The 27,054-nt window shown below is 37.8% G+C and overlaps 1 protein-coding gene across 4 annotated transcripts in view; it reads right to left on the reverse strand.

Annotated features, from left to right (window-relative positions):
* LOC106051947 (phosphatidylinositol 4-kinase beta-like) overlaps positions 1–15,154 on the reverse strand; it is a 97,210-nt gene extending 82,056 nt beyond the window's left edge. For 2 of the 4 annotated variants that reach the window (XM_056016470.1, XM_056016466.1), the window contains exon 1: positions 15,002–15,154. The gene's annotated coding sequence lies outside the window, so the exon portion shown is untranslated. The remainder of the gene's footprint in view (positions 1–15,001) is intronic. The other 2 variants (XM_056016467.1, XM_056016468.1) reach the window with 2 other exon arrangements.
* Positions 15,155–27,054: the final 11,900 nt, after the last annotated feature.

A 27,054-nucleotide genomic window follows, 5' to 3' on the forward strand; every position in this document is an offset into this window, starting at 1 on the left:
TCGATGGAACACATTCGGTGAAACAAGACTGCAATCAGGAGAAACCCTTCTCTTCTCTGGAAAGGAAAAAGAAGATGACTTACATGAAAATGGTGTAGCACTACTACTAAACAAGGAAGCTTTCAAAAGTCTTTTAGAATGGGAACCAGTTTCAGAACGAATAATTAGAGCCAAATTTTTGTCTAAGTTCAAAAATGTTCACATCATTATGTGCTATGCTCCCACCAACCTTGCAAGTGATACTGACAAAAATACATTCTATGACCAACTGCAAAGTATAGTTGACAAAATACCTACAAGAGATGTTTTGATCGTCATGGGAGACTTGAATGCCAAAGTGGGAAGTGACAACAGAGAGAGAGAGAAAAGTATGGGCACCCATGGACTTGGCACCATAAACGAAAATGGAGAAATGTTTGCAGACTTCTGCACATTTAATGAATTAGTGATAGGAGGCAGCATTTTCCCCCACAAAAAATGCCACAAAGTGACATGGGTTTCACCAGACAATAAAACAGAGAATCAAATCGACCACATTACCATACGGCGGAACTGGAGAAGCACATTACTAGATGTACGAAACAGAAGAGGAGCATATATTGGCTCAGACCACCACCTAGTTGTTGCCAAACTAAAAATGAAGCTGGCCAGCAATAAAACAGAAAGAAACAAAAGGAAAAGATTTGACCTAGACAAGCTCAACAACACACAGATTAAAAAGGAATTCCAACTATCCCTTCAAAATAGATTTGCTGTGCTACAACTAGATGAGGCCAAACAAAGCGTCGATAAATCTTGGCAAAATTTCAAAGAAATTATTACTGAAACAAGCAATGAAGTACTAAGCCTTAACCCTAAGAAGAAAAAACAGTGGATTAGTGACGAGACATGGAAATTAATCGAAGAAAGGAAATGCGCTAAACAGGCAGTTAACCTAGCAAAAACAAGAAACCACAAGCAACAATCAAAACAAGACTACCAAGCAGTTTCACAGAAAGTCACCAAAATGCTTAGACAAGACAAACGATCATTTTACAATAATCTGGCAGAACAGGCAGAAGAAGCAGCAGGTAAAGGAGATATAAAACAACTATACAAAATCACCAAACTTCTCAGTACCAAAAAGGCTAATTGCAGTGTTCCAGTCCGAAACAAATACGGAAAACTACTTTCTTCAATAAATGAACAACTTGAAAGATGGAAAGAATACTTTCAAGAAGTGCTCAATAGACCTAAATCACGAAATCCACCAGATCTAAATGCAGGACCAACACTAGACATAAACATGGAAGAAATAACAAAAGAAGAAATAAGGAATGCACTCAAACAAATGAAGACAGGTAAAGCAGCTGGAATTGACAACATACCACCCGAAGTCCTAAAAGAAGGAGGAAGTGAAATAGTTGACCAAATGCACAAACTATTCAACAAAATTTGGTTAACAGAAACACCTCCGGGTGAGTGGAAAAAGGGCTTGCTAATTAAAATACCAAAGAGTGGAGATCTATCACAATGTGAGAAATGGCGAGGCATCACTTTGCTGTCAATACCAAGCAAGATTTTTAGCAGAATCCTACTAAACAGAATAAAGGGAGCATGTGATGAACACCTAAGGGAAGAACAGGCCGGATTCAGAAAAGGGAGATCTTGTGCTGACCAAATAGCTACACTTAGGATAATTGTAGAACAATGTGTCGAATGGCAATCTCCTCTCTATGCAACTTTTGTTGACTTTGAAAAAGCTTTTGATAGTGTCGACAGAGAATCTATCTGGACAGTAATGAGACATTATGGGATCCCCAATAAAATAATAACCATAATCAAGAACCTTTATGATGGTTTCACCTGCCAAGTAACCCACTGTGGCAAGCTGTCAGAGGAATTTCCAGTCACAACAGGAGTCAAACAGGGATGTCTTCTTTCACCACTCCTGTTCCTTCTAGTACTGGATTGGGTCACAAAAGAAGCCTACTCTAACGCAGGGAAAGGAATCCAATGGACTCTCACACAAAAGCTGGAAGATCTGGAATTCGCTGATGACATAGCCCTATTATCACACAGACTACAGGATATGCAAGAAAAGGTCACAGCTTTAAGCGAAGTAGGAAAAAGAGTAGGCCTCAAAATAAACCACCAAAAAACTAAAGTACTTAAAGTAAACAATAAACAAAGTGGAGACATAGTATTGGATTCTCAGACAATAGACCAAGTAGAAAATTTTATATACCTTGGGAGTGTAGTCAGTATATCAGGTGGAACAGATGAAGACATTAAACGCCGTATAAATCTAGCACGTCAGACATTTACACAGCTAAAACCAACCTGAAAATCTCCTTACATCTCAAACAAGACTAAACTAAGAATCTTTAATTCTAATGTCAAGGCTGTCCTACTGTATGGTTCTGAAACATGGAGAACAACTGAAGCCACAACAAAAAAATACAGACCTTCATCAACAGATGCCTGAGAAATATCCTAAAAATACACTGGTATGACAAAGTAGAAAACACCAAACTGTGGGAGATGAGTGGACAGAAAAATATAGAAGTGCAGATCTTAGAGAGGAAGTGGAGATGGATTGGTCACACCCTTAGAAAAGATACCAGCAACAGAGCTAGGCAGGCCATAGAGTGGAACCCCCAGGGAACAAGACGCAGAGGAAGACCAAAAAGAACATGGCGACGCAGTGTACTTGAAGAAGCAGAGAAGACCGGGAAGAGCTGGGACACCATCAAAAAGCTAGCAAGAGACCGTGGAGAGTGGCGTGTTTATGTCGAGGCCCTATGTTCCATGAGGAACTCAAAGGAATGATGATGATGATAATGAAGAACTCTATTAAAATGTGATTTTTTATTTACATTTATTGGTATTTATTATATATAAAATAAAATTGTAGAATGTTTCTGTGATTTGTTTCACAATAGAAACAGGGAATATTAACTCTTCTTGTATTTCCAAAATGATGAAAGATCCATCTAGTAAACTTGTCTGTATGCCACATGTCATATGTTTTCTGTAAAATAGATTTTTTAAAATTTGTTTATTAACCTTTTATACTTAATTATGTATACTTTGTATACATATATATAGAACTAGTGGTTATATATATATATTATATGTTATACTGATTATCTAATCTAACATTAACATCTAACTCTTATTGTTCTTAATAATAATAAATTACTCTACTCTAGGTCTAGGCAATCTAATATATTTCAGACCAGGACCGGTCTTAAGCCACTGCATCTTATGCGGTCGCAGTGGACCCTGCACTTTCATAGGCCCCACGCTAATTCTAGGTGTAATTGTTAAATTGCAATATATATATATATACCGGTATATATAAAACCTGGAAATCTCATGAAAGGTCATAAAAATCTCCTGAAAAATAGACAAATTGTCAATTGTGGGTGTCATTCATTCCGGAAAACGCTAATCCTACGTGCGATAAAAGGCATTGTCAGCTTTCATGTAATAAAATGTAATAATCAGGCAAATTTTCACTTTAATCGGAAGTTTCCATATTATACTTCATTTACTTTAATAGTGACTGGCATATTAATATGCCATAGGTTGCATAGGTTATTTGATCGTAATCTTGTACTTAGTAAAGATTGAATAAAATTCAAAGTCAATTTTTTTTAAAATACAAAAGCTTAATTTCCACTTATTATCCTTATTCCCACCCAGCACCCAGACTAGGCCTTGTGCAATCAGTTTCACATAAGGCCCCGCAATCGTTAGGACCGGCCCTGTTTAAGTTTAAGACTTAAAGACAAGTCACATGTGTTTAGTATAGATCTGTATTTAATATTACCAATATAAATGATGACTTATTATTTTTTAGATCTAAAGTCTAGCCTTATTAATAAGTATAGTAAGGGCTAGTAAAGGGCTATATTAGAATTAGATCTTTTATAAATATATTCTAGATATAGATTTAAATTTAGCTTAGGCTTTAGGTTTAGTCCTTGACTAATATATGGATGGCTGCCTGGTCATGCGGTTTGCGCGCTGGACTGTCGTTCGGATTTATCAACGGTCGAGGGTTCAAACCCTGCACGCTCCCATCCCCCGTCGTCCTGCAGGAGGTTTGGACTAGGAAGTAAACTATCTTCAACTCTGAAGGAACATCCGAAACAATGTAAAACAAAACATAATATTATATTTATTTATATCTATGAATAATCTTTATGCTAGGACACTACTCACTAGGTCTTACTATTAGTATTAGTACTATTTCTATGGTCATAGATATACAAATTCAAGCATTAAAAAATGTTGGCGACTGGGCTTAGACTTAACATAGATAGAGGCTAGACTAGATTACTCTAGATCTACTTAAATCTACTAGTTTATAAACTATTACTCTAGTGTCTCTAGTATAAGTATTAAACTCTATTAGTATTATTACAAGCCAAAGTCAAGTATTATTATTATAAACAAGATCTAGAATCTAGTGAGTGACTAGTAAAAGTGTTAGAAGGCCTAGCTAGAATTAGAGATAGATAGATCTATCCATTTAGTTTTGTTATAATAGAAATTATAATAGACTTATACTTTTAGTATACTAGTATAGTTTATGATTATAATTTATAGTACATCTAGAATCTACTATCTACTAGTAATAACTAGTATATCTATCTAGATCTAGATCTAGTCATAAGTGACTCAGCACTGACAGTCTAGAAGTCTAGTAGTAGACATAGTAGTAGTCTAGTCCTATCTATCAATAATAATTATATTAATTAAATAGTCTGCTCCAGACCTGCCTACCAAAAAAAGTAAAAATGCGTAACGCTGATGGTCAAAATGCGTATTTTGGCACCAGAATGTGTAACACTTACGCGATCCACTATTTTGTCATATAATATATATATATATATAATATATATATATAATATATATATATAATATATATATATAATATATATATGTTACGTCTTCATATTGGATGAGACTCTTTAGACATGGAAAACGACAAATCACAGTTTATAAATACTTTACTCTTTATTAATACTGAAACACTTTCTTGTTCATATTCCTCCATTTTGATTCTTCTCTCCTTTCAACAGGCATTCGCACCATTTCACATTTACACTAAGATGCGCACGTAACACCCCCCCTGTTTAACAAGTTCGATGTACATCGAACGTCCAAAATACTAATCACCACATATCTTATCAGCCTATCCCAAGTTAAAAATAATCTAAATTCTCTGTAACATAGTGAACCATAATGTCATACAAAACAAAATCATATTAATACCAATACAATTCTAACATTAGCTTTAACATATAACATTTATATTCACCAATTGTGATAGTAACCATCACAATACTAATTGTTATTATGAACAATTGACATATATATATCTATACATATCTCTATGTAATCATGCAGATTTCGTTAATACCACTCCCCGCCTATAATTCAATTCAAATCTATATCTGCTCACTAATCATTGTTGTGTACACTCACAATTGAACAACTCTCTGTTGAATATCTACTACACTCCGTGCCAGAATTTACAAATGTACACAATAAAACAGCTTAATTCTTAACAGAATGTCAGTAGTCATGATACTCCCCAACCTTTAAGTACAGCGTGATAATGTATCTGCCACAACATTTTCTTTCCCCGGTATTGTTTTGATCTCAAAGTTATAGTACATCAGTTGTAACGCCCACCTAGCAATTCTACTATTACCACATTTATTTAAATTAATGAATGCCAACGGAGCATGATCAGTCCATAATTGAAATTTAGCCCCCATCAGATAAAAACTTAGCTTTGTTATGCACCACACAATTGCCAGCCCCTCTTTTTCAATAGTTGCATAGTTTAATTCTGCAAGGGTTAGTTTCCTGCTTACATAAAAAACAGGGTGTGCAATTCCACTATACTCTTGCATCAAACAGCCCCCTATAGCTATGGATGAAGCATCCGTTGCCAAAATAAATTCTCTAGTACTATCGGGCAATTTTAATATTGGTTTTTCAGAAAACACCCTCTTAATCTTGTCTAGCGATCTTTGACATTGTTCAGACCAAATTATAATGTTAGATTTCCCTTTCTTTGTAAGATTTGTAAGAGGTTCAATCATTTCTGCAAAATTTGGAACAAATTTTCTATAAAAATTGCAAAGACCTAAAAGACTTCTAATTTGTTTTTTTGTTTTTGGTGTACTAATATCCATTATTTTTGCAACTGTTTCTTCCAATGGTGTAATTGATTCATTTTTTATCTTGTATCCCAAAAAAGGAATTTCACTAAGTCCAATTTTTATTTTTGTTGGTTTCAATGTCAGATTGTTTTCCTTGATAATAGCAAATATCTCTCTTAGACTCTGTAAGTGTTCGTTCCAGTCCTCACTGAAGATGCAGATGTCATCCAAATAGCAAATAGTGTCTCTTCTGTGACCCAGTATCTTTGCCATCATCCTGTTAAAAGTGGCTGGGGCATTTACTAAGCCAAAACTCATCACATTCCACTGATAGACGCCGAACGGTGTCTTAAATGCGGATAGTGGTTTAGCCTCTTCCTTTAGAGGTACTTGCCAGTATCCTCTAGAAAGGTCCAACGTGGTGAAAAGTTTCGCTTTTTTCAATTTAGTAAACATTTCCTCTGCCTGTGGCATTGGGAATGGGTCAAATTCTGTAACTTTATTTAGTTGACGGTAATCCACACACAGTCTAATGTTGCCACATTTTTTTTTAACCAGCACAACTGGTGCACCACATGACGAATTAGATGGTTCTATTACTCCCAATTTAAGTAGCTCATCTATTTCTTTCTGTAACGCTTCTCTGTGATGTAATGGTACAGCATATTGAGGTAGTTTATTTGGAACTCTGCCTGTTAATTTGATATCATGTTCTATGATATTCGTTCTTCCTGGTAAATCTGTAAAAATATTCTTAAAATCTTCCAATAATGTTGTTACTTCCTTCGTTTTGTCTGACGAGATTCCCGTCACTTCCACATCTTTCCATGTTTGACTGGCATCGGTTGAAATTGTTTCTATGTGTCCCAATCTTTCCTCTGTCTCAAAGTCTACACTCACGGATGCACCCATGACCAATGGATCTTCTTTACTGCTTTTTTCACTTTTTTGTTGCGACCTAAATTCTTTTAGCATATCCACATGAAATATTTTCAGCCTTGAATCAATTTTAATTTCATAATCCACATCACTAATTTTCCTTGTTACCTTATAAGGACCCAACCATTTCGTGAATAGTACATTCTCCTTATCCTTTAGTAATACCAAAACATCTTGACCTACTTCTAGTTTGGTCAATTTCCTGTGTTCATTCACCCTAGACTGTGTTAGTTCACTTTTATCAAGTACATGTTTGTTCGCTTCTTCACAAGCCTTTATTACTTTATTTCTGGTTTCTGTCACTATATCGTAACTTTCTTTATTTCCAACATGTTCTTGTGGGAGTATTAGTTCTTTAAAAATTGTCATTGGGCCTCTTGGATTTCCTCCATAAATCATCTGAAATGGTGAAAACCCTGTGGTTTCATTACGGCTCTCTCTGTATGCGAAAAGGATTGAGGGTAATGCCACATCCCATTCTTTGGGATTGTCATCTGCTACTTTCGATAACGCTTTCTTTAACGTACAGTTAAAACGTTCACAAATACCGTTGCTCTGCGGGTGATACGGCGCTGTAAACCTTTGCCGAATTCCAAACATTTTCAAAAATGTTGTCGTTAGTTGACAATGGAACTGTGTGCCCCTATCTGACAGTACCTCTTCAGGAAATCCAAACCGTGTAAATAATGTATATAACGCTTGAACTATATCACTGGCTTCAATTCTTTTTAGTGGAATAGCTTCTGGCCATCTTGAGCACACGTCTATCACAGTTAGAATATATCGATGACCCCTATTTGATATCACCGGCATGGGTCCAATCAAATCAATCGCAATCTTACTAAATGGCCTTTCTGGTATATCTACCTTTTGTAATGGAGCTCTGATTTTTTTAGTGCCTTTCATTTGACAAACTTTGCACGACAACACATAATTTTTAATGTCTTTACTAATAGATGGCCAATAAAAGTCCCTAAATATTCTTTGTTTCGTTTTGTGAATTCCCATGTGGCCTGCATATGCTTCATCATGCCCATTCTTCAATATGATATTTCTAAATTCAGCTGGTACAACAACCTGTATAATTTTTCTTCCTTGTGACTCAATTTCTCTTACCAAAATTCCTCTTTCTATATAAAATTTTCCTCCTCTACCTCCTTTTTGGGCCAACTGACGCATCTCTGGGTCATTTTTTTGTTCTGTAATAAACCTTTCTTTGTCGAATACTACATTATTAAGTTCTAATGTTTCTGAGTTTTGTAATAATCCTTCTTCTTTTTTTTTCTTATCTGGTAACTGGAATAATTTTTCCAGATCTCCTGCATCCAGATCCTTACATTTGGATCGAGTAATACTCATTCCGAAACACTTTTTCCAATTTCCCATATCCTTTTCATTGCAATTCTTTATACCTGGAATATTTCCAATAATCAAATCAATATGAGCATGGTCTATTACACATGCATCCACAATTCCAGTAAAATATGGTGTATCAATTTTAATTCTAGCAATTGGTAATTGTACAGTCTTCCCATCAAACATCACACAATTCCTGGATTTGCCGGTATAGTCTTGTTCTTCTACTAATTTCTTATTAACACCCACTATTGTACTGCCAGAATCTCGTATCGTCCTTGCTATTTTGTTTCCCACGAAGGTCTCAAAATACTCAAGGCTTCCTGCACATGTTAACATTGACAGGCTTTGATCTCTTCTATCCCTTACTCCGCCGAATCGTCCCTGTACATTTCTTTGGTATCGACCTCGGTTACTATAAAACTGTCCTGGTCTACTACCCATTTGGTTCCTTCCTTGTCCTCTAAACCTATTTTGTTCATATCTATATCGTCTGCCGTTGTTGATGTAGTTGTCTCGTGTATCTCTTGTTCTGTTAAATGCAACTATTTCTTCTATGTCGCTGCCTCTGGATAGTTTCTTATCTGGATGTGCCACCTTATAGGCCCTTATCAGTCTTACTATGTCTTCTATGGATTTTGGTTTCCTCTCCAACAAAAATATTTTTAATTCCTCCTGACACTCATAAATTGCTTTGTCTATCATTAGAAATGTCTTTAGACCTTCAAATGTCTTTTCTATTTTGGCGGTTTCAGTCCAATTTTCAAAACTACTGGTCATTCTGTCCATGAATGTCTGTGGGTCATCATTTGTTTCTATCGCACAGTTAACAAATTGTTCACGGTAATACGCCTCTGTTTTTCCGTACGTTCGTAGTAATTGTTCTTTCACCACGCTATAGCTGCTCTGGTTCATGCATATCTTCGATGGGACCTCTGCTACAAATGACTTTGATAATAAGAATGACCATTTGTCTTCGGGGTATTCCAGTTCTCTCATTTCAATTTCAAATTTCTTCAAAAAAATGTCAATGTCCATTTTAGCTTCTTCGAATATCGCACCTTTATATTTTGCTAGTTTATTCCCTGTAGTTTGCCCCTTTCTTTTATCACTCTCTTTTTCTTGGTTTGTTTTTAACTTTCTCTCTGCTGTCTCTTTTTCCAACGCCAATCTTTCTCTTTCAATGGCAACTAATTCATTTTTCTTTTCCCTTTCAATTGCTACTATCTCTCCCTCTCCATCAACCTTTCTTGTACGTATTTTCTTAGTTCTGCCCCTTCAAGCTCCAACAACCTTCCCTCTTCCTTCAACGCTGCTACCTCAGCCCTGTCCGCCATAGTCTATTTCTAATAATATCGAATCGAATGTTCTCCTGTCTCTAGATCTAGATTTTACTATCTCTACTGTCTGCTGACAGGAGATCCCCTGTGAATAGAGGGATACGTGGGTTACCTTTGCGTTGGGCGCCACTTGTTACGTCTTCATATTGGATGAGACTCTTTAGACATGGAAAACGACAAATCACAGTTTATAAATACTTTACTCTTTATTAATACTGAAACACTTTCTTGTTCATATTCCTCCATTTTGGTTCTTCTCTCCTTTCAACAGGCATTCGCACCATTTCACATTTACACTAAGATGCGCACGTAACAATATATATAATATATATATATAATATATATATAATATATATATATAATATATATATAATATATATATAATATATATATATATAATATATATAATATATATATATAATATATATATATAATATATATATATAATATATATATATAATATATATATAATATATATATATAATATATATATATATAATATATATATAATATATATATATAATATATATATAATATTAGATCTTGATGTCATGATTAGATCTACAATCTAAATCTAGATCAATACGACAATAGAGATGATATCTAGACTAGATCTGGATCTATGTCTATATAATGAATATAATCTACTCTAGATTTGGGCTCAAGATTGTTACCGATGCCGAGGATCCGCTACAAATGTAGGTCTACTCTCTACTCCAAACTTTCGTAGGCCAGATTCATCCTTGATCTATTCTATACTAAGACTAAGAATCTATTCTAGCTCTAGACTAGATGGTAGTAGATGTTATCGATCTAGATCTAGTCAATCGAAATAGGCCTATACTACAACTAAATTGGATCTAGATTGTAGAGTAATGTAGAGATTCGAATCATGACTAACGTAATGACTAGCTTGACTCTAGCTAGATCTATTCCTGTATAAGAAGTTATCTTGATTCTAGATCTAGAATCCAGATCTAGACTAGATATCTACAATGTCACTCAATGTGTTTTGAATCGATAGCACTTCGATATTTTTTTCTATACAAATGAATACGGGAATCAGGGATTCAACATAGATCTAATTAATTTCTACTCATGAACTTACAAAAAAAAAAAAAAAGTCACGTTGGTGTATCAGCTAACTGACTGTACCAACCCGCCACTCCCTCACTCCCGCGTGCTTCATTTCTAGACTAAATCTAATTGCTTTTAAGAACCAATCAAGGTATAGATCAGGACACAATGTGTTCCCCCACCTTTTCTGCCCCCCCCCCCCCCCAACAAGACAGCTTAGTGTGACTTCTGTGACCGCTCGTAAGCTAGTCAAGAGAGGGGGAAAAAAAAGGATACGAAATGCGTAACGCGACGGGTTAAATGCGTATTTGCGTACTGACTGTCATTTTTGGGAGATTTTGCGTAACGAATCCGCAATTTGCGTAACGGTAGGCAGGTCTGCTGCTCTATAATATATTTTGAAAAAGTAGAAGAGTTATCTTCAGGGCATTTTGGTGCATCCCATGATAAGTATCATTTAAAATTGTTTGATAGCTAGATTTAGATAAGTATATCATCTGAATCGCTATCAATAACGTATCCAGCCATGTCTATTTTTATTTACATTTTCTCAGTCCATTACAATACGTCACTTCCGGTTTCGGCCATTTTAGCTGATTTTCAAATCTCTTTATTTTTTCCACTTTCAAATTACTTTTTCTAATTAAAATACGCTTTTCTAAAATCTCAAAATTTTAGGAACTAACTTTGATGCTATCTACTGTCTCAATTTCGAAAAAAACCTCTTCAGTTGGTCTTTAAAGCGCATTTGAAAAATATTGTTTCAGACGATTTTGATCCCACTTTTTAAATATTTGGTTATTTTCTGCCATCACAAAGCCGCCATTTTGTCCACACCCCTTGACATTTCTTGTAGCTCTAGACCCGATAACTGTTTATATCATCAATATTTACATTCTAAACAAGTGAAGTTCATAAATATAAATGAAATACCTTGTGAGCTAGAGATTTACTACGAATACTAGATCTACTAAGAATCTACTAAGAATCTACTATTAAATTTCTTATTTAATAAATAGATCTATCGTCTACACAACTCAATTTCAACTTTTTAACATTTTGAAGGGGGGGGGGGGGTCTCGCAGGCTGAGCGAGCTAGACGCTCTCATCATCATTGTTCCATGTTAACCAATGTTAGGTCAAAATGCCACAAATAAAATCATAACTTTCTAACTGTTTAAGTTTAACCTACAATCATAATTTATACACCATTGGAAAGTTCTTTCAAAGTATTTTAATGATGTACTAAAGAAAAATTGTTTTTTCAAAGATAATTTTTATATTTCACATCCCTACTAATAGTAGATCTAATTAAAGTTAAGTCTAGTCTAATAGTGTAAATAATCTATATAGAGTAACTTACATCTATCGAACACCTTCGTTTTAAGGTACTTATCGAACACCCCATTGTATTTTATAAAATTCTCCTTTATTTCGATGATTATAAAGAAACTAGTCCATTCTTATTGTGCATCGTCTAATTCTTTATAGTTAAGTTATAATTAGTTTCATTTTCACCCGAGGATCATTTTTTTACTTATATTCAAAGTGCATTGGTAATATTGGTATAAAAATTTCACATTTTTTGAACTCTTGGGAAGAGTGGAGTGAGTCTCGGGTTAAGGGTATTTTTTAATGCTAATGATGCTTCAGCTCAAAAAAAACTATATAATACGCTTCTAATTAGGCTGAGAAATATTTACAACTATTTATTTGAAAGTGTCCTTTGTTACCTAAACATGAAAATTGAGGTTTAAAAAGGGGGTGTTCGATAATAGCAGTTTTTATATAAGCAATCTCAGCTTCGTAAGATATCGAACGCCATTTTAATGTTAAAAATAAACATCAAAGGGATATAACCCAAAGAAGACAAAATATTCAAATTATATATTTTTTAATTGTTATTTTTTTAAATAATGTAATGCAAAGTATAGATATAAATTAATCATATGTTACAATTTGTATCAGCTATTTGTGGTTTACCGTAAATGTGCCATATTTTTTTAAGTAAATAGATTTACATCGATATGCACTAATTGTACCCATTTTAAAAGCTTGATTTTATGACACATATATTATAGCTTGATGCTAATTGCATCTGTGCGCAACTACAAAGAGGGACAGAGTGGAATGTATTCAGTTGTTGTTTCTTTTTCAGATGCCCCATTCTATTAACTTCTGAATTAGCCCCATTCTATTAACTTCTGAATTATGTGTTATAAACCAATACCTAGCGCATGTGCTTGATGTGAAGAGATATTAATAAAACGCAAGGGCAAAGGGGGAGGTATAGAATGCAGATATGGTATTTTGAAATAAAAATGTCTTGGGCAGGTAAAAAAAAAAAGGTCGGGGGTGGGGGAGAGAAACAGTCAAGACACTGTATCCAGAGATCATCAATAATTGACCGACCATTAGAATTTGACGTCAGCCTCAAATACAAGAGTCAGTTGTGCTTCTCGATCTAGACGTGTGGCGCCGGGTCTATAAAATTATATATATATATATATTTTTGCCATAAAGTATGATAAAGCTCATAATGCGCTACAAAGACACTCCTTTGAAACATCACAAATACACAAAATAATAACAATAACACATTTAACCACTCTCTTATTCTGCCTACACCCCCTTACCCGCGCTTCCACTCTCCAACATTCACACTTTTTCAGTGCAAAGTAACAACGTATATATCAAGACTCAATCCAAACGCAGCCACCAGACTAACACACAACAAAAAAAAAAAAAAATGGTCAGTGATAGCGTAACACACAGGTGTAAGACTAAGACTAAGACTGCTTTATTGATCCTTACGGAAATTTGTTGTGATTACAAGGACTCGTTTCTCATATAAAGACAACACGGCCCCAAAACATTGTTCAAGTTGTAGTAAGAACAATGTTGAGGGGAAAGGGGGAGGAGCCATCAGTCGAGTACCTACGGTCAAGCCGCTAATTAGGTCACAAACACTAGGCATGATGGATACGTAGTATATATAGATATGTTGTTTGTGTGTGTGTGTGTGACAAATACTAAGCGTGCTCTAAAATACGTTGTTTTTTTTTGTTTTTTTGGTCAACCAGGTGGTTTAGGGAGGGCGGATTTATCTACATCTATAGGTAACACAGCTTGCAAGCTACCATAGCTTTTCAGCACCACCCCCCTCCCCGCCCAGATCGAAAAATATCTAGCACTTACTTTTGGGCTGTTACATACACTGAGCGTGCTAGATCGGCGGCTAGTTACGTAGGGCCGCGTACCGTATGTTTTGTTTTTAGGTCAACCAAGTAAACTGTTGTGTCCTGCAATGACTTGGGGAGGGCGGGATTATCTATTGGCCACCAAAGCTTATTAGGCTCTCCCTCAAATAAATAATATCTGGATTTAATTTATTAATGGCCTTATGTCTCAAAATAGCTTAGACCTAAATAAGTACTACGGTAATGCGTTACTGGGCTTAGCACCGTCAGTTTCTAAGCAGAGCTGATCAGTGATAGATTCCTTCGATGTGGACCATTTGAAAATGACTAAAAATCAGTCTTTCTTGACATGGCGTAAAAAGAAAATGATAAAAATAAAAAAAATATAGATTATAACACTTTTGAAACACCATACTTTTCACAAAATTTTAAGATTATATAACACTTTTAAAACACCATACTTCTCGTGTGTTCGATAAGTTCTTAATATGTTCGATAAGATAAAATAAAGGTAAAAAAGTGTTCGATAATTTAAGCTTTTGAAATCATCAACCTGACCCATTTTAACATCAAATATAGACTCTAAGTTTAACTATGAGTAGTAATAGAATAAAACATCATAACATGTCTACTTTTTAAGAAAAATGGATGAGGAGTTCACAGATACAATCAGTTTTTTTCTAGGTCTAATTTTTACGGAGATACACAAATTCAAACATAAAAAATGTCGGCGAATGAGCTTAACTTGTTCGATAAACGTAAGTTACTGTAGTATAAAATACTAAAATAGTGTCACAGTGTAATGAGTGTAGATCTAGCTAGATTCTAGATCTAGTAAAATTACTTAATTAATTATAGATCTAGATCTAGTAGTAACAGAACTACACATCTAGATAACTGGATCTAGATAAGATCTACATACGTATACAAATTACTCAATCAGATTTAGTCTCTAGATCTAGATACATAGATTCTAATTTTTTCGACCGATTCTAGCCTAGATCAGTAGTTGCCTAAATGTAAATAATATTTCTGATTTCGGCCATCTTGAATTGTAAGGCCTCGTATTCAGTATTGCCAGATAGCAGTCTAGATGTCAAGATCAACTGGATTACGATCATCTAGATTCTAGATCTATAGATCTAGATCTATATCTAGATAAAAACAAAAGACAAATGTAGGAAAGAGGACTCTTGTTATTTTTTTACACAGATATATATGTAAATAGAAAGAGGTCTAGATCTATGTGCATCAACAGGGGTAAATATTCTACATTTGTTGCAGTTGCCTATAAAAATTTATGATAGTCCCAATCAATCGCGTCAATGTAGAAACTATATTAATCAAGATCTAGATCAAAATTTGTTATGTAAATCTAGATCTTAAAAACAAATACACAGTGATTTCGTTTTTATACTCAAGGGGCGGCCCCCAATTGGTCTCCTGCAGTGGCGTAGCAAGGGTATATGATGCCCAGTGCGGCATCTCGTGATGATGCCCCCTCCCCCTCCCCCCCCCCCCCAGCTCTAATGGGTACCTGACATTAGTTAGGGAAAAGTAAAGGCGGTTGGTCGTTGTGCTGGTCACATGACACCCCTGTTAACCTTAGGCCACAGAAACAGATGACCTTTACATCATCTGCCCTATAGCCTAGACCACAAGGTCTGAAAGGGGAACTTTACTTTTTTTTTGTTAAACGCATGTGTATTCAATGTTAAGGTATTGCTACTTCGCCAAAAAAAAAATCAATTAAGCAAAACAAGATACTAGAAATAAATTGTAGGCCTACGTGCTTTCTTGCTGGCAAAACTATCAATCATTTTATCATTTTTACACCAATTGCAAAATTAGTGAGTCGCAATTTTTTTCAGCGTTGATCGCAATTAATTCGATCTGAGGATTCGATAGTTGGGATGGCGACAAAAATTCATGCTTACTTACCACATCATGATACTGCTCATATCGGGTGATTTCTTAAATTATGCCGTCCAAGGAAGAATGATTTCCATCCATAGCTTTTTCTTATGCGTTATTACAGAATCTTCACCTTTTTCGCCTGTCTCTTTTTTTTCTTGTTGCCAATGTCTTTGAGGTCTGCTAATCGCCAGATCTTTCACATGCTTTTGGCAAAGGTAGACTGGCCTCAGCGATGTCGTCCCGACTATTAGTTAAGAATGTTTTTAATGTTGAAGTGCGCAGTCTCGAATTGGCAATCCGTGTTTTTGAAGGTAGACTTACGTGTCCATTAGTTTAGTTCATACAGCGACCAAAACCCCAAGGTGAGAAAACAAATGTTAGCTGCTTAGTAACTAACGAACCGCCTGCTTCAGATCTAGACAGGGGCGGACTGGCTATATGGGCATACGGGCAAATGCCCGGTGGGCCGGTACCAAATGGGCCGGTCTGGTCGCGACCAAAGAAAAAAAAATTCAATGCAGACAACTTAAAAAAAAAGTGACAGCAGCAAGACACAAAGGCCCGAACACGTTTTCTTGTTGTTGTTTTAATTATTATTACAATTAATTTTGTTTGAAATTCATCAAGAATATAAAAAAAAACAACACTATACACAGTACGTATTATCAATTGCAAAACGTTAGACCGTACTTTCTTCTATACACGAGCGGCATGGGCTGCTTTTATGTCTTCGAAGTTGTGTTTGGCCTAATCATTTTGCTGGTCGGCATGGGCCTTTGATGGCTCTCCCATTTTATTTTGCTCCTTCCCTCCCCCGTCTTTTAATGGTTCCAATGATATTTAACCAAAAAGAGGGATGAGAGAGGTTAAGATAGAAAACATTGATATAACGCAGCAAAAAAAAAAAAAAAAAAATAGACTCGACAATTAGCTGTTTAACAATACTTAATAGAAATTAACTTTAACACATACACACAGCCGCAAAATTGCAAACCACCCAACTGATTCACAGCTCAATATGGGTATAAAGCTCTAGCGCGCTACTTTCTGCGATTTGAAAAGAAGAAGTAAGTTTCTTTTTGTTTATTTTTAATAAGATTGATCTGAAAATACTACACTACAGATTTAAAAAAATATGATTTAATTAAAAAATAAATCTAGATCTAAATCAATTTTTATACTATTATAATTAATGGCAAACTTATACTTAGTATGAAGTCATTAATGATGAAAATTATTACAATAATTTATATAGCACTGTCACATCCGATATTTAATGAAAAGAGATTTATATTTTAAATAATGGGTCATGGTATATTCATATAGATACAAATCGCGTTTTTGAGAATGTAGGCTACTTGGACGAAGCAAGAGCTTTTCACATTAAGTAAGTGCCACTCTAACCGTTCTGCTTTCTCTTATCTTTTAATGGAATGGGTTGCCTGAGTCAGCCAGGAAAACCAATGATTTAGCATATTTTAAGTCACAGATCAACATGCATGACTAGATTGACACATGAAATGCGTAGTACCTAACTATCTTATTTTTTTAAGAAACGTCTGTAATCTATAAATAATGCCAAAAAGCTTCAAAGTCATTAGGCTGCTATTGTATTATTTAAAGTTTACAGACTACATACAATATGTATAAATAGAATACATTATGTAATACTATGAATACATACATCCAGTTTTCGATGCGTTATCAAACTTTATATATTTTGTAGATAATTAATTAAGCTTACACCTATAATATAACACATGAGCGTAGCCGGGAGGGGAGGGTCTTCAAACCATCAATTGCCTCAGAACCCATTGTCTGAAAGGGAAACTTTACTTACTGCCCCAGTGCAGCCAACTTAAGCAAACTACAGTCACCAAATTTCATGAGTGTAGCCAAAAGGGGTTTTGTGGTTTCCCTTCCCCCTCCAATACAAAAGCCAAAGCAAAACTATGGTTACCATTTTCTACCAGTCGCTGGACTCCATTGAATTTTTTTAGCGAAAGAGTAACAGGCTTATTGCACTGTAGATACCTCAGAATATGCATTTGTAAAGCTTAAAATAACAAAAATAATGCTTGGCTTCGCCCCGGACCCCATTGGGAGGAGCTCGCAGCGCTCCCCCGGACTCCCTAACTGCCCTTTGGCGGTGTGTAGGCCTACTGTTTTTCCATTAATTATAGGAAGAGAGTATTCTAGGCTAGAAAAAACGTTTGAAAGAATGAAAGATCAGAATGTAATGAAGATTAATTACATATACACACACACATTCTCCGGGGCGCATTCCTGGGCCTTCGAAAAAGGGGTCATGGGTGGCCCATGCGTCATGTTCCCTCTCTCGACCTTGCTGATGTGATCCAAAGGAACGCATCGCATTACATTTGGCACCAACTCAGTTGCAGAAGCTGCCGGAGGGAATTTCGCAGCTGATACTCCCAACGCCTAAGGGGCTTCACTCCTGATTTCTCCTCGAGGTTGTCTCCTGAAGCCTCAGTACCGCAAGGCAGCGGGGGTTTGAAGTCAGAGTACCCCTCTCCTAGATGAACACACACTAATATATATATAGGCCTATATACATATATATATATATATTGTTACGTATTTCTGAATCTTCTGGCTAGAAGTATTAGTAGGCACACAAATAAAAACACTGTAAAGAACTTGACGACTAAACTTTCAGTTTCATATAACTTTAATGACTATTAACTCTAACAATTCGTCACTGTAACATGTAGTGTAGAAGAATGTACAATATCTGTCAGTTTACAGTTAGCTATACTTCGTTGCAATTCATCTCTTCACTTCGTTGCAATTTATCTCTTCTCAACTTGCACCGAGTCGTATTCCACAGAACAGACCAACGACACACTTCCCAGTGTCGCTCCAGGTCTCCAAAACTGAACCAAGTCGTAACAGACCAACGACACACTTCCCAGTGTCGCTCCAGGTCTCCCAAAGCTGAACCAAGTCGTATTCCAGTCTACCACATCAGAGCCGCACACGTCTTACATCGACTGTATCGACTGTAACGGCTGAAGTCCACTGTAGTTCGTTGTATAGACTTTAACGACAGTAGTCCACTCCAGTTAACTCTACCCTAGTTAACTTGCATCGAGTCGTACACATTTCTCTTCCACAGAGCCGCACACGTCTTACATAGTCTGTATCGACTGTAACGGCTCACTCACGACTCCATACGACTGACTTTCACATTAACTCTCTGGCTTATATAGAGTCCCTAATCGCTTGTCCAAAGTTGCACAAACACGGCTAGTATTCTCTGAAATAACACGTGAGGAAACGTCACATCCTGTCTTTGTTTATACATGTAGATTCCAGAAAACATCGGCTGCAGTGTCATCAAGTTGGGGTCACACGTAGTGACCTCTATCTGTCACTGTTCATTAGTAACTGTCCCCCTACTTAGATCTGTTCGTCCCCTGGAACAACACGTGAGGGCACGTCACATCCTGTCTTTGTTTGTACATTTAGATTCCAGGGAACACTAGCTGCTGTGTCATCTCGCCGGGGTCATACGTTGACCTCTACCTATCACTGTTCATTTGTAACAATATATATATATATATATATATATAAATTGCGGAGTGGGGTAAAAATACCCCCCCCCCCGAAAATATATGACATGCAATTTGTGGGCTGGTTTATATGGTAATGCCCGGGCCGATTTTGATACCCAGTCCGCCCCTGGATCTAGAATAATATTTTTCATATGTAGCCTACTTGTCAATGTCTCTAGAGTGTCTATAATTTTAGAAAATTAAACCACAACCATTTTGACAGCTTCTCCTCTGGCGCTCCAGTGGGTTTTAACCAAGCGCTTAAGGTTAGTTCCGGATATTTTAGTCCGGACGTCCTAAAGGTCTGCTGAAATTGATTTTAAAAAGGGTGTAAACGGTCCAGTGTACTTAAACATGATACAGAATTGATTTCAGATTCAGCAACCCGAATTCCTGCCAAACTCGGAGAATGGTTCAAGCAGACTAGAAATTAAGATGATGTCAATGAAAGAATTAGTACACCGTCAATATCCTAGACAAGGTAATTTGGGAGATTATCTACAATTATCTGGCTCGTGATCACCCAACATTGCAATAAGTTTAGCATTTGTTGGGACATTTACATATTCGGTCTGGAACCAGCTTGATTTGGATTACATGTTCTCTTAGGAGAGTGAATCTTACTTGGATAGTAATTTCACAAACTCCCAGAAATTACCTAGAGTTTGTCTTTGCAATTCTTCTTCAACTTGTTTGCGATGCCCATTGAGTGCCAGATTATGATTTGAGAGAAAATAAATATTGATATCGAAGATTCTTTTCAGGTAACACTTTTTGTTTTTTACCCTTTGGATCGTGTGATCCCTAGCGTCAACCATTTCAACCAGAGATGACAATATCTCCAGGTCTGAGCTAGCACTAGGCGCGGGACGGTGTTCATCCAAAATAGTTGATATCACTGTGTCATTGCCTCAATGGTCATTACAATTTACAATAAACTAACACGAATCATAGTGAAATGAAAATAAACAACGACAAGTATTCTAGATCTAGAGTCTAGAGGTTTAAGCTCTCGATCTAAATGAAAGCAGCGTACCGAGAAATGAAGTAACAATATGTAACATGTGCTACAGAAGAAAATGGGCATGCAAAAGTGCGTCGCCTTAAGAGATTCAAACAAATCTAGTAAATTTGACACTTATACCTGGTCTACAGCTTACATTTAATTTAAGAAAGAACTTAGGAGATGAACAAAGTAGCAAAATATTGTATTAAATTTAAAATACAGTAGTTTTTTTTTCATATATGTACAATGTGTTGTTTCTACTGAGTTATCCTTAGTTTGATGCCCCTCGCGGCCCGCACCACCCGCACATAGCTAGCTACGCCACTGGTCTGCTGTATATGTAAAAGGCCGTATGTATGTATCATCATTTGTTTCAGCACATAGCTTCACTTCTATGTTTGTAAAATGTTTTACATGTTTCGGATGTTCCTTCAGAGTTGAAGATAGTTTACTTCCTAGTCCAAACCTCCCGCAGGACGACGGGGGATGGCAGCGGGCAGGGTTTGAACCCTCGACCGTCGATAAATCCGAACGACAGTCCAGCGCGCTAACCGTACGACCAGGCAGCCATCCTATTTAGGTATAATAAAAAAGGGCAGGATTCGAACTAGTCAGCAGCATTTTTTTTTCGGGAGATGTACTTTTGCAACGTTCTATAACTTATGTTCATCATCCAACTGAGTGACGGGCCACGCTATTAGAGGATCCAGATCTTTTGAATGGGAAAAGGGGGGGGGGGGGCGATTTTTTTTCAAATTATGTTTAAACGCATAGGCTACACACACAATCTATAGCCTAATATATTTCTAAGTTACCACTGACTGACACATACATTGATTATACATCTTAAACTATCGTACGTATACGCATCAAATTTCTTTTACCTCCTAGGTGCTCACTAAGAATGTTTTTTTGACAGATTCGCAACCTGACGAGCTCCATCCACGAGAAACCGCAAGCATTCTATCAAACAGTTGTATTTTATTTTCGGTATTTCCCAAAAGGACGAAGTCTACATATTAAGCATTTAAAAAAAAAATCATGAATTTCGTATTTTTAAAGCATTTTTTTTTTCTTTTCGTCAAGGTCTTCACCTATCCCTTAGTCATGGTCTGATGGACCTTTCGCGCACCACAAAAGATTTGCCAACCGTCTTTCTCCATTCCTCTCTGTCTTTTGCCTTGGATAGAACGTCTTTCAATTTCCTTTATGTTGTCTTCCCTTTGCTTTCTCCGTCTGCCTCTTCTTCTTTTCCCTGATGCTGTTCCCTGAAGGAAGGTCTTATTAGCAAGCCCCTAAACCTTCTAATATGGCCATAGAGTTTTAGTTTCAGGTTGTTTTTTTTACAATAGTTAGCATGTCATCGTGGAGTCCAATCGATCTAGTAACACTGTCTTTAATCTTTTTGTTTGTGATGTTGTCTTTATATGTGATACCTATAATCCTTCTGTAGCATTTCATTACCATTGCTAGGATACTTCTCTCTAGCTCAGCTGTCAAGACTCACAAGCATATAAGAATGGAGCGCATCAGTCTAACTTTGGTGCTTAAATTGTCTTTCCATATTGTTTTGAGTTTTGCCAGTGCTACTGTTGATTGCGCAATTCTGTAGTTCGGGTTTGGTTCCCTCATCTGAGACGAAAGCTCCGAGGTATTCAAAACTACTGACATTTGTCAGCTTTTCACCTCCAATGCTGATACCTCTTTTAAAGTCCTGTTGGCTATTGGTCATAATTTGAGTTTTTTCGGCATTTTTTTGCATACCATATGCTGCGGAAGTCTATGCGCATCACAAGTCAACTAGTTCTTCTTCTGTCCCTGCTAGGTTATCTATGTCATCAGCTGGTTATTCTATTTCATCAGCTGACTATCTATGTCAGCAGCTGGTTATCTATGTCCTCAGCTGGTTATCTATTTCATCAGCTGACTATCTATGTCATCAGCTGGTTATCTATTTCATCAGCTGGTTATCTATGTCATCAGCTGGTTATCTATGTCATCAGCTGGTTATCTATGTCATCAGCTGGTTATCTATGTCATCGGCTGGCTATCTATGTCATCAACTGGCTATCTATGTCATCGGCTGGTTATCAATGTCATCGGCTGGTTATCTATGTCATCAGCTGGTTATCTATGTCATCACACCAATCTATCAGCATATGAATCGGGAGCAGACACGCAACGAGACAAGCAATGAAAGATAGATACAAAAGTTAAAAATGAAGAATATTTATTTACATAAATATACAGATAATGATAAAAAGGGGGAGGGTTTGCATCTATCTCTAAATAATAATGGATTTAATCATCACTCTTGCAATTAATAAGAGAGTATGTCACTTTGTCCTCTGACTTAGCTGGTTGTCCTGTTGATGTCGCAGCTGGCTGTGTCCTGGCTTGAGGTTCTGCAGCTGGAGGTGGCGCTCTAGCGGATAGAGGGACGCCGGTGATATAGTTCTTGTGGAGTCTCAATCCCCAAAATCTAATATCTGTAGTGGGCACAGTAGGGCGGGTGGCCGGCTACCGTGGGCACAAGGTTACTGCGGGCAGAGCTGATCTGCCATGGGCAGCGTAGTTGACAGGATATGTCCAGTGAGTTGCAGAGGGTTGGCGTAGCTATGACGTCTCACACAGATCTGAATATATAGGGACGTCGCACCTAATAACTTGACGGGCTGTCGAGTAGGCGGGCAATGCCGATAGCGCCAAGTGGCAGAGTTGAGTAGATCTCAGTAGGCACGTGCAGTGCTGAATAGCACTAAGCACATAAATAGTAGGTGATCCTCGATAGCAAATGAATAGGCAGGTAAGTAGGCAGGTCAGTGAGCTAGTGCAGTGCTGAATAGCACTAAGCACAAAGATAGTAGGTGATTCTTGATATCAAACAAATAGGCAGGTAAATAGATCGTTGATCCAATAAATAAATAGGCAGACACCTGAGGGAGGCTGCGGATAAATAAAGACAAGTTAGGACATGTCTCTCATGCATCTTATCGATGCCCTCGACTGAGGTGCATTCGTCAGATTGGTAAAATTGCTTTAGAGCACAAAGGGGAGATGATGACAAATGGGATTTGGAAAATAGATGGCAGATAGTAGCAATATATAAAAGTACATAAAAGGGGAAATAATAACATAAAATGTACATAGAAGGGGAAATAATAATCTCAAATGAACAACACAGGTGGATAGAGAAAGAGAGGGGGGGGGGACTGGGCGGTGGTCAGCGACCCAGATGATTTGTTTACATATGACCGTGGGTCGAGAACAATGGAGCGCGCTTGAATGGAGAGGGTGTCCGTTCAAGCGGCGCAACTCTCGTTAAAGTAAAACGACTACAGGGGAGATAATTCATTACAGGAGAGATAATTCATATCTCTTTTCCAGACGCAGTATCAGTGCGCTAGTAAAATTATCAAGGCTGTCAACCGAGATAAAGGAAATAAAATAAGGTGTACAAATATATACATGGTTGCATCAACGATCAATTGAGCAACGTAGCATTAATAGATTAATGCAATACATAAATAAATACATAGGACATGTTTATGTTTTCTACTTACGCCAGTGAGAAATACACAATGTACTAATTAAATATAAATGAACTAGGCAAAATACACATGATTATATCCAATGGAAATAGCACAAAAGTAATTAAGATGGAACTTGTGATTAAGTTCGGCTTACCACCAGGTATTCCTCTAGGAGGGAGAATAAATGATATAGTCCAGACTCGATAGCTCAGCTCGAATGAGAAAGAGAGAGTCTGACTTGATTTAATTTACCTTATATACAAAGGCCTGGAAAATGTGAGCGGAACAGGAAATGTCCTAGGCTAAGAATTGTCTTACACGTGGGTGAAGTCCGACAAGAGATGGGATTCGCACATTGGGAGGTCAATGGGCGTGTTTGTCCTCGTGGTCTCCTAGATCAAAGAGAGACATAGGAAAAAAGGGGGGGGGAGTGACTCGCATTCCACACAAGGTGGTGTCCGCTGCGGCTGTCAGACATCCTGCCGATAAGATCAAAGAGTCTGTGTGTATCTTTGCCCCGGTCAAGGGAAGATAAATGAAAGGACGCGCCTTAACTATCTCCAATGTGGTCAACTAAGTCTAGCCTGGAGCGGAAAAGGTGTGGCGGGTGAATAATTTAGGGGTAGGATGGGGAAATAATTAAAATAAAATAAATAAATAAGGAAAAATAATAATTAATGCTGTGATAAATTTGAGTGACTCTGACAGCGAGTTTTTGACTTGTCACATACGCCGCCGCCAAGATGGATCTATCGCAGAAGATCCATAAAGTGCGAGCAGACTGATGTCACTCTAACTTTAAGATCAGTTGTTATCACAGCGTTAGAAAAAAAATCTGGAAAATAAAGGGATAGCCATGCCAGGAGGAGAGTCTGTCCAAGTTTGTCCGTGGTCTACTTCCCGTCCCTGAGTACGGAGTCACCTGGGTGAAACCTTTGGGGTTGCTTGGGAGAGTAGATTGGGCGATTGGATGAGTGATAATTCCTTTCTGGGGCGGATTGGGGAGCGTGATTGGGGCTTAGGCGGGGTACCCAAGGCACGTGTGCTCGTTGGGGCTTACATCCGAAGCCGCTGTGAGGCGCTTCTTCACGAGAGTAAGTAGTCAGCTTACCTCGGTATCGTCTGACACGATCAATGTCAGGGAAGAGTGGCCTGATAAAGAATGTGGAGTTCTGCCGGAGAACGTCTCCACGAGTGCGATAATCTGGCTTACATCGTGGCTTCCTGACACTGTTAATGCCAGGGGAAGGTTGATATTGAATGGTGGCTGAGGAGCCAGGGTGAGAAGAGTTTTCACGAGCGCGAGGGTTCGGCTTACCCCGTGACTTGCTGACGCTATCAATGCCAGGGGGAGGTTGATTCGGAATGGTGGCTGAGAAGCCATGAAAGGGAGTGAGTCCACGAGAGCAAGGGTTCATCTTACCTCGGGGCATCCTGACACTGTCAATGTCAGGGGAGGGACGCATGATTTTGGCTGAGTAGCCTGGGTCAGGTTGACCCTCACGACTTAACTCGTGACTTCCTAGCAGTGTCAATGCCAGGGCGGAGGGGTTTGAGCTTCACTGATGAGTCGGGACTGGGCGTGTTAGTGTGGCGACCAGGGCTTCCAACCTGCTGGTTGCTGCCACATTTCTGCTTCGTCGATCTACCGACGGGCAGAGAAAAGTATGTCTTGTTGACTACTCCAAGAGGGACATATTTGGAGCCTAGAATGAAGTCGTACACCGGCGTGTCCATGACGGCGGCGTCAATGGTGCCATGTACGTATCTGGACTCCACGTGCACCCTCGCGACAGGTAGAACCTGAGGAGGAGTGGCACGGTCTATAGACTGGATTGTCACTGTTCCACCAGTGAGATCCGATGGGTCAATCAGTGCCTTACTGATAACCGCGCCGAACGAACAGCCTGAGTCGTATAGGCCCAAAACTTCGACACCGTTAGCCAGAATGTTCTCTACTCCCGGAGGAGAAGAGGTGGGGTGAGGTAGCACCGGTGGGAGTTCTAATCAGCTGGTTATCTATGTCATCAGCTGGCTATCTATGTCATCAGCTGGCTATCTATGTCATCAGCTGGTTATCTATGTCATTAGCTGGTTATCTATGTCATTAGTTGGCTATCTATGTCATCATCTGGTTATCTATGTCATCAGCGAAGCGCAAGTTAGTCATTGTTTTTTCCAACGCTTACATCACCTTCATAGCCGTCGAGAGCATTGACATTGAAGACATTGAAAAGAGTTGGTGAGAGTAGGCAGCCTTGTCTTACTCCTACTGTGGTTTTTGTGACAAGTTCCCAATGTTATTGTTGAAGTACAACGCACTAGTGGCCTGCTTGTAGAGGTGCTGGATTACTTATATTACCCTCTATGTAAGTTCCCAAAGTCTAATTATTTTCAAGTACCAGGTGACGAGCCTTGCTCGGAGGAAAAATGTGTTAAGAAAAAATATTTCCCCAAACTTATTTTAGAAACTTTTTTTGTAATGACGAAAATGAGTGATCAGGTAAAGAACTAACCAATTGGTGGAGGTGTTGTTTTTGTGTTCTTTTGGTTAGAAAGGACATTGTACATGCCATACATAGCTATTCGAAGTCAAAGATAAGATAAGATATTTGCCTTTCTGTCCAATTTGTTTAGTTTTGTGACGTTACGCACAGGCCGCCAAGTCCAGAATTCACCTGCTAGGTTTGACAGAACCTCAGTGTACTGAGTGCCATGGACACGTCAGATACCCTCTACCTGGTTTAGCCGGCCCGTCAAAGCCGTTTCCGGGGTGTGGCCGCTGCGCATGCTACAGCTTCTGGGAGCCACAGGTGAAAGTTGGGTACCGAGTGGGGACCAAGAGTGAGCCAAGCTACCCTCAAAAAGAGGGTACGACTGCCTGTCCACTAGAGGTGCTACCCCTCTTAGATACCAAATCTAAACCCCTAAAAAGGCTAAA

Source organism: Biomphalaria glabrata, chromosome 17 (assembly GCF_947242115.1).
Source record: "Biomphalaria glabrata chromosome 17, xgBioGlab47.1, whole genome shotgun sequence".
NCBI lineage: Eukaryota > Metazoa > Mollusca > Gastropoda > Planorbidae > Biomphalaria > Biomphalaria glabrata.